The sequence below is a fragment of the Triticum dicoccoides genome, chromosome 1A, assembly GCF_002162155.2.
Source record: "Triticum dicoccoides isolate Atlit2015 ecotype Zavitan chromosome 1A, WEW_v2.0, whole genome shotgun sequence".
Lineage (NCBI taxonomy): Eukaryota > Viridiplantae > Streptophyta > Magnoliopsida > Poales > Poaceae > Triticum > Triticum dicoccoides.
This window is the reverse complement of record NC_041380.1, coordinates 509,798,911-509,808,432: the sequence shown is the minus strand read 5'-3', so window position 1 is coordinate 509,808,432 and position 9,522 is coordinate 509,798,911.

Here is a 9,522-nt window from a genome sequence, read left to right as displayed (position 1 = left end):
TGCTCTACAGGTGTCTCCAAAGGTACATGTTGGGTTGGCGTATTTCGAGATTAGGATTTGTCACTCCGATTGTCGGAGAGGTATCTCTGGGCCCTCTCGGTAATGCACATCACATAAGCCTTGCAAGTATTACAACTAATGAGTTAGTTGTGAGATGATGTATTACAGAACGAGTAAAGAGACTTGCCGGTAACGAGATTGAACTAGGTATTGGATACCGACGATCGAATCTCGGGCAAGTAACATACCGATGACAAAGGGAACAATGTATGTTGTTATGCGGTCTGACCGATAAAGATCTTCGTAGAATATGTAGGAGCCAATATGAGCATCCAGGTTCCGCTATTGGTTATTGACCGGAGACGTGTCTCGGTCATGTCTACATTGTTCTCGAACCGTAGGGTCCGCACGCTTAAGGTTACGAGGACAGTTATATTATGAGTTTATGCATTTTGATGTACCGAAGGTTGTTCGGAGTCCCAGATGTGATCACGGACATGACGAGGAGTCTCGAAATGGTCGAGACATAAAGATTGATATATTGGAAGCCTATGTTTGGATATCGGAAGTGTTCCGGGTGAAATCGGGATTTTACCGGAGTACCGGGAGGTTACCGGAACCCCCCGGGAGGTATATGGGCCTTAGTGGAAGAGGGGAGAGGTGGCCAGAGATGGGCCGCGCGCCCCTCCCCCCTTGGTCCGAATTGGACAAGGAGAGGGGGCCGGGCCCCCTTCCTCCTCTCTCTCCTCTTCCCCCCCCCCTCCACGAATCCTATTCCAACTAGGAAAGGGGGGGAGTCCTACTCCCAGAAGGAGTAGGACTCCTCCTGACGCGCCACACATTGGCCGGCCGGCCCCCCTCCCTTGAACCTTTATATACGGAGGCAGGGGCACCCCTAGAGACACAAGTTGATCCACGTGATCATATTCTTAGCCGTGTGCGGTGCCCCCTTCCACCATAGTCCTCGATAATATTGTAGCGGTGCTTAGGCGAAGCCCTGCGATGGTAGTACATCAAGTTCGTCACCACGCCGTCGTGCTGACGGAACTCCTCCCCGACGCTTTGCTGGATCGGAGCCCGGGGATCGTCATCGAGCTGAACGTGTGCTAGAACTCGGAGGTGTCGTAGTTTCGGTGCTTGATCGGTCGGGCCGTGGAGACGTACGACTACATCAACCAAACGCTTCCGTTGTCGATCTACAAGGGTACGTATATCATACTCTCCCCTCTCGTTGCTATGCATCACCATGATCTTGCGTGAGCGTAGGAATTTTTTTGAAATTACTACGAAACCCAACACGAAACGAATCCGAAAACATACCGATATTTGTTGAAGAAAGAGGGGATGCCTCCCCAGCATCCCCAAGCTTAGACGCTTGAGTCTCATTGAATATTTACTTGGGGTGCCTCAGGAATCCCCAAGCTTGAGCTCTTGCCTCTCTTCCTTCTTCTCACATCGAGACCTTCTCAATCATCGAACACTTCATCCACACAAAACTTCAACAGAAAACTCGGTAAGATCCGTTAGTATAATAAAGCAAATCACTACTCTAAGTACTGTTGCAAACCAATTCATATTTTCTTTTTGCATTATGTCTACTGTAGTATAACTTTTTCATGGCTTAATCCATTAATATGAATCGCTAGTTTCATCAAAACAAGCAAACTATGCATCAAAAACAGAATCTGTCTAAAACAGAACAGTCTGTAGTAATCTGAACATTCACCGTACTTCTGATACTTGAAAAATTCTACAAAAATTAGGAAAAATAAACAATTTGTATAGTAAGACAGTGCAAAAATAATCAGAACCATTTGACGTTCCAGCTAAAAATGTAAAATTGCGCACTACAGCCAAAGTTTCTGTCCTGCACCGTACAAACCATCAAGCAAATGTAAACATCCTAAAGGCAAACCTTGGCACATTATTTTTATAATACAATGGAATTGTACAAGGGGATAATTATTTTTATTGAAAAGTTTCTGTAATCAAGATTCACAAAGTTGTCGTGAGCATGAACAAAGTTCAAGGAGCTCTCCCACTTCAACAATGCTTGTCTTTCTCACTTTCACTTTCCTTTTTGAAAAAGTTTTGGGTTTTCCTCTTTATTTTTGTTGTTTTTAAACTATATGAAAGCACTCAACAGAAATAAATGACTCTCTAAAACTTCCGGGTTGTCTCCCTGGCAGCGCTTTCTTTAAAGCCATTAAGCTAGGCATATAGTGCTCAAGTAGTGAATCCACCCGGATCCCAAGGTATATCAAAGCCAATTTTAATTAACAATGATTTGTAATTTAGTAGTGAGCACAAAGTAACATATATCATGTAATGACAAAGTCTAACTCTCTTCCTATGCATCGACATATCATAAAAGAACAATTCATGCACACCTAGTAAAGGCCAATGCATAGTATAAATAGTTTCTTGCAAATTTATCATGTTGGAAACATAGAGAGGTGGAGATATAGTTCCTATCTCATAATAATTGCAAGTAGGATCATCAAGCACATGCATATTATATTTATCGAAATCATCATGTGCAACGGTAAAAGCCAACCCATCAATATAATCCTTAATAAGTGCAAACTTCTCCGATATAGTGTAGTCGGGAGAATTCAAAAAGATAATAGGACTATCATGCGTGGGTGCAATAGCAACAATTTCATGTTTAACATAAGCAACTATAGCAAGTTCATCTCCATAAGCATAATTCATATTGGTATCTTGGCCATAAGCATAGCAAGCATCATCAAAAAGGGATATTTCAAAAGAATCAACGGGATCATAACAATCATCATAGCAATCATCCTCCGGTAAGCACGGAGGGAAATTAAACAATGTATGAGTTGGAGGGTTACTCTCATTATAAGGTGGGCACGGGTAGCTAATCCGCTCTTCCTCCTTTTGTTCTTCGCTCTCCTCATCATCTTTTTCATCCAATGAGCTCACAGTTTCATCAATTTCTTCTTCCATAGACTCCTGCAAAATATTAGTCTCTTCTTGGACAGCGGAGTATTCCTCAATATATGGTTTAACATAAGCATTAGAAGCATAATTATCAACGCAATATTTAAGTATGGCAAAATTTTCAGATTGGTAAAGAGTAGCATCATACTTTTCAATCAAAGAAGCAATTTCATAAGCACCCTTAAAAGCAACAAATTCTTCAATTTGTTGAACATCATAGTAACTATAAACACCCTTAGCATAAGAGGATACGATTCCATTATCACTAAACAAACATTGGTAGGGGAGGTGTTTCTTAGGGTCTTCAGAACAACAAGTATAATCATATATTTCACATAAATTCCAAGCATAGCATTGCAAACGATGAATTTGATCCAGTAAAGTTTTCCCTTTTTCAAATATTCTGTGTCGCACAAAACAAGCATGCTCATCTAAAGATTTGCCCTCAACTAAGCTAGTTGGGGTTTCAGCACGAGCACATAGGGATCGAAGATGATCCAAGTAATAAGCTTCAGCAGTGTGATAGATTTTGACTGGTTCTTCAACCATTGGTTCAGTAGGTACAACTATTTTTTTTGGTATTTTGCGTTTCCTACCCATAGCTAAAGATAGAAAACAACTAAGAACAGCAAATAAAAATTACTTAGTGATAAAGCAAACAAGCACACATGAGAATATTCACCCCACGCTATTGCTCCCCGGCAACGGCGCCAGAAAAAGGTCTTGATAACCCACAAGTATAGGGGATCAATTGTAGCCTCTTTCGATAAGTAAGAGTGTCAAACCTAATGAGGAGCTAAAGGTAGAACAAATATTCCCTCAAGTTCTATCGATCACCGATACAACTCTATGCACACTTGACGTTCGCTTTACCGGAAACAAGTATGAAACTATAAGTACTTTGTAGGTGTTGTTGGATAGGTATGCAAGATAATAAAGAGCAAGTAAATATAAAGTAGGGGCTGTTTAGATGAAGACACAACTAAATTAGTTTTAGTAAAGAGCTTTTGTCAACAAGAAGGTTATTTGTCCCTAGGCAATCGATAACTAGACCGGTAATCATTATTGCAATTTTATTTGAGGGAGAGGCATAAGCTAACATACTTTATCTACTTGGATCATATGCACTTATGATTGGAACTCTAGCAAGCATCCGCAACTACTAAAGATTCATTAAGGTAAAACTCAACCATAGCATTAAAGCATCAAGTCCCCTTTATCACATACGCAAACAACCTACTTACTCGGGTCTGTGCTTCTGTCACTCACGCCACCCACCATAAGCAAATCATAAACATATTGCAAACCCTACAGCGGGAATCCCTCATGCTTGCGTGACACGGAGAGCACCATAGGACAGCACCAATAATAAAACATACAACTCAAACCAATCACGATCATCAAATAGCCATTAGGACAAAACAGATCTACTCAAACATCATAGGATAGCCATACATCATTGGGAAATAATATATAGCGTTGAGCACCATGTTTAAGTAGATATTACAGTGGGTAAGAGAGAGGTTACACCACTGCATAGAGGGGGAAGAGTTGGTGATGATGGCGGTGAAGTTGTTGGTGAAGATCGCGGTGATGATGATGGCCCCCGGTGGCACTCCGGTTGCCACCGGAAGCAAGGGGGAGAGAGCCCCCCTCCTTCTTCTTCTTCTTCCTTGACCTCCTCCCTAGATGAGAGAAGGGTTTCCCCTCTGGTCCATGGCCTCCATGGCGTGGGAGGGGCGAGAGCCCCTCCGAGATTGGATCTATCTATCTGTCTCTCTCTGGATCTGCTTCTGTTCTGGCTCTGTTTCACCGTTTCGTATATATATGAAGATCCGTAACTCCGATTGGTCTGAAACCTTCGCCGTGATTTTTTTCCGAATATTAGCTTTCTTGCGGCAAAAGAAGAGCGTCAACCGCCTTACGGTGGGCTCATGAGGGTAGGGGGCGCGCCCTAGGGGGGCACCCCTGCCTCGTGACCACCTCGGGCACTGGTTCGCATTGATTTTCCTTCTGAATTTTTCATATTTTCCAAAAATAAGCTCCTTCCGTTTTTATCCCGTTTGGACTCCGTTTGATATGGATATTCTGCGAAACCAAAAACATGCAACAGACAGGAACTGGCACTGGGCACTGGATCAATATGTTAGTCCCAAAAATAATATAAAAAGTTGCCAAAAAGTATATGAAAGTTGAATAATATTGGCATGGAACAATAAAAAATTATAGATACGACGGAGACGTATCAGCGACCCTGCTCCGGCCTCTCACGCCTATGACAGCCTGCCTTTGTCTGCCACATCTACTCTGCTAGGACTATTCCTAGGTAATTTCAGCAAACAGGTTAGGTATTTTTCTTACATGAGAGAGAGGCTGGGAGCCTAAGAATTGTTGGGTGACTTGATTCAGTCTTGTCTTAGTTGAATTGAATTGATCCTACTTTTGGGGAAGCAAAGTTATCCTCTCCTCTGTATTTGTGTTGCGAAAAAGAAAGTTATTCTCTCCTTAACCTTTTCTTATGAAATAAATTTTTGATGCACTTCCGCTGTTGATCAGGTTTAGGGAAAAAGTAAACAGTTGATTTTGTACACTCTTGTATCTCGTATTATTATCTCTAGATTTATCATGATTTATCTATTTTGTCGGATCGTTAAACATTGAAATTACACTCTAGATTTATTAAGCAACTGAGCTTTATTTTGCATATTTTTGCATGAAGTATATCTTTTTTAAACATATGAGCTATTTTTGGGTAGCTATTAGTGCCGAAGTTTATCCATGTTATAAAAAAATGTACCGGGGTTTGGTTCAATCCTGGCTCCACCACTTCTCCAACCGCTCATCACACATCTTCTCCTTCGGAGATCACAATGTCTAGCTACTCTATCCTCTCCTGCCATGCTCGCATGCCCTATGTCGTGAACGTCTCCATCCTCCCACGTCGTGGCTCAGGTGGCACTTGAGATACAGGCTACTTGCCAATTTTCTAAAAGGCCAAGGTGCCACAGGCTACAACCCATGATGAGCGAGGCTCGTACCCGCGCCTCCGACTTAAAGCATGGTTAATAGTATAGTCAACAACCGGCTATATGTTTTTGACATGTCACCTATAGCCAATCTAATAGCCAACTCATACAATAGTGAGAAATACTAGTATGTTATGGTATTAATATGTAGCACACATCTTTCTCTCACAAGGATGTTGGAGCTCGTGCTATAGCCGGCTGCAAGTATATATGTAGCCCGCTTTACTTTTCGCTCCTCTCATCTCCCCTCCAACTAGACTAAAATATGATGTGGCATCTCTTATAGCCCTCCATGTCATCCTATTGTACTTGCTCTTAGGGAGTCGTCGTGAGAATAGAGTTATCAGGACCAGCACCCAGCGTCTGCCGGGAGGAACAGGTGTTGAAGGTGACGACCTGGAGATATTAGATTCTCGTTCGGCCACCTGCGGTGCGACGAGCTGGCGTGGTCAGACGTAGGGCCCGGATGACGAGCTCCTCCTCTGACTCCGTCATGAGAACAAATGTGGTTGGCTTCGGAGAAGGAGCCGTTGCCGGAGACGAACATGGTCGTGATAGACGGTGACCATAAACATCACCCAGGTTCAAATAAGACAGTGTAAATTGTTTGTACTTAAATTTGCAGCCAACTTCTTAAGTAGTATATATGCTTAGAGATACTGCGCTTGAAAACTATATAGCACCATAAATACTAATGCGGTAGCATTGAATTGACAATAAACAATCAAAACTATAGCAGCATAAACACTAATTCTAGTATTATTGAATTTGTTAGAGTTGTGTCGAATATTGTGTATAAGGTAGGTTACAGTTTGACTTGTATTGTGTTTAGATAGGATATGGAGTCGTGTCCTAATAGGACACTTGTATCCTAGGCCTCTCATATATAGCGGGGCTAGACACACGATGTAACATATGCCAACATAATAGCACAGGCACGTAAGGGGGAGCTGGCGACGTGTGCCGGCACCTGGGTGGCCGGTGTGCGGTATTGTGGCGGTGTCACGGGGAGGAGCGCCCGTAGTCAGGCCCCGGGGATGTAGCCATATCGGTGAACCTCGTTAACAAATCTCGGTGTCGTCCTCGGATGATTGACGTTATGCCTCAGATTTATTCTAACAAATGGTATCAGAGCTATGGTTGAAGACCGAAGGTTTACGGAGGCGTTGATTCGATTTATAGGAAGATTTGATGTTTCAATCGATATCGTGATGAGAATGGTTGAGATTCGATCGAAAACGTCAAGGCGCACGGCAACCCGCGAAGATCGGATCGGACTTGCAAGAAGGCTAGACGTACGTGCGACGAGAGATCTCGCGTAGGTCAATCGGGCGAGCGTACACTAAGCAGCGGTGGCACGTCGGGCAGGCAGGCAGGGCATCAGGTCGATCGGTGGATCGGGCAATGGCTGCGGAGGCCCAAAGGCGCGTGCGTGGGCAGCGGCCCAGCCGGCGGAAGCCCCAAGGATGCATGTGGCGAGTCAAGGATCATGCGGTGAGTCCGGTGGTGTACAAACAGGAAAGAGCAGTCAGATACGAGATTTGTTTTGAAGAAAAGAGGACCGAGTCCTCATGTATGCGACGCAAGGCAGCAGATCGTTTTGAGCAAAAAGGAAAATCCATAAAGCGATACGTATCCATTGAAGCTAGCAGGCACATTGACAAAGCAACAGAGAGCATTGGAGATTGAGCCAAGAGCATATCACGTGAAAGACCAAATTTGGTTGGATTTTGCTATTAGTACACGGGGTTGTACCTCTTGAGGTTTTGCTTGTGTACTTGGGGCATTGCGGTGGAAGCTCAGTTATTTTTCACAAGGTCAGCTGTACGAAGAATCATGACGCCATCGGGCATCGGGGTTGAGGTGGAGAAGTTCACGAAACTGAAAACCTTGGGTTATGGTAGACAATGGTGGAAGATTTGCTCGCACATTGGGGATTGAGGGAGTCCTGGATTAGGGGGTCTCCGGACAGCCGGACTATATCCTTTGGCTGGACTGTTGGACTATGAAGATACAAGATTGAAGACTTCGTCTCGTGTCCGGATGGGACTCTACTTGGCGTGGAAGGCAAGCTAGGCAATACGGATATGGATATCTCCTCCTTTGTAACCGACCTTGTGTAATCCTAACCCTCTCCAGTGTCTATATAAACCGAAGGGTTTTAGTCCGTAGGACAACAATCACAACATACAATCATACCATAGGCTAGCTTCTAGGGTTTAGCCTCTCTGATCTCGTGGTAGATCTACTCTTGTACTACCCATATCATCAATATCAATCAAGCAGGACGTAGGGTTTTACCTCCATCAAGAGGGCCCGAACCTGGGTAAAACATTGTGTCCCCTGCCTCCTGTTACCATCCGGCCTAGACGCACAGTTCGAGACCCCCTACCCGAGATCCGCCGGTTTTGACACCGACATTGGTGCTTTCATTGAGAGTTCCGCTATGCCGTCGCCACCAGGAAGGATGTCTCATCCCGTCTTTAAAGACGACACTGTTGCTAAGGGAGCTTTGGCTATTGGCCAAACTCTCCGGCTAGGTGGTTTTCTTATGACCACCTGTTCGGCCGCTGCGCCGACGATGACTTCTCGGGTCATCGAAAGCAATCTTCACGTCAACTCGGAACTCGCCGAGCAGTTAGATCCAATGGAGCTCTCTTCCCTGAACGAGCTCTTGGATCGCATCGCCGCCCTGGGAGTCGCTACAGACTATGATCCGATTGGGCCTAAACCCGATTTGAGAGAGATAAACTCTCCCCAGGTCACCCATCACGTTGCAGTGGTGGAGGAACAATGTGGCAACCCTTCATCTATCTTGAGGACTAGCTATGTTCGGATTCCTGATCCCTCCAAGCCGGATACCCGCGGAGGGGAGGACGTCACTCAAGACCTGAACCTAGAGTCAGGCAGCGGGCTAGATTTATTGGAAAACATCCAAGAATCCAAACTTCCGAGTTTGGAAACTCCTTGGCCCCTGAGTCTCAGATTGGGTGAGGATTCGGGTTCAATTCCACCCACCCACCCAAACATAAGCGATCTATCCCAAATTAGGCAAGAGCCCGAAGAAACAGTACACCATTACTGGGCCAGATTCCTCCTGGTCATGAACAGGATAAAGGACTGCCGCGAGGAAGACGCAATTTCATTCTTCTGCAATAATTGCACGGACAAGGGAATCCTCAACGCCATAAGTCACCGCGAAATTACACGCTTTGACGACTTGGTGTCCATAGTACGAAAGTACTGTGCGATGGAAAGCGCCTGGAAAACCGAAATAAAATTTTGGGATAATCCAGCCCTGAATACAAACCCAGTCCGAAATAAAAGGGTGCATTATCACAATACACCTGGGTTAACTACCAAAAAGAAAAAGCCCTCTATGGGGCAAGGAACCGTACTGGAGGGATGGCTCAACGGACCCTGCAAAATTCATAGTACAGCAGATGCAATACCAACGCACAACCTTAGAGCATGTTGGATACTCCGGCAGGTGGCCAAAAGTGGTGATGATCTACTCCTCCCAAATACC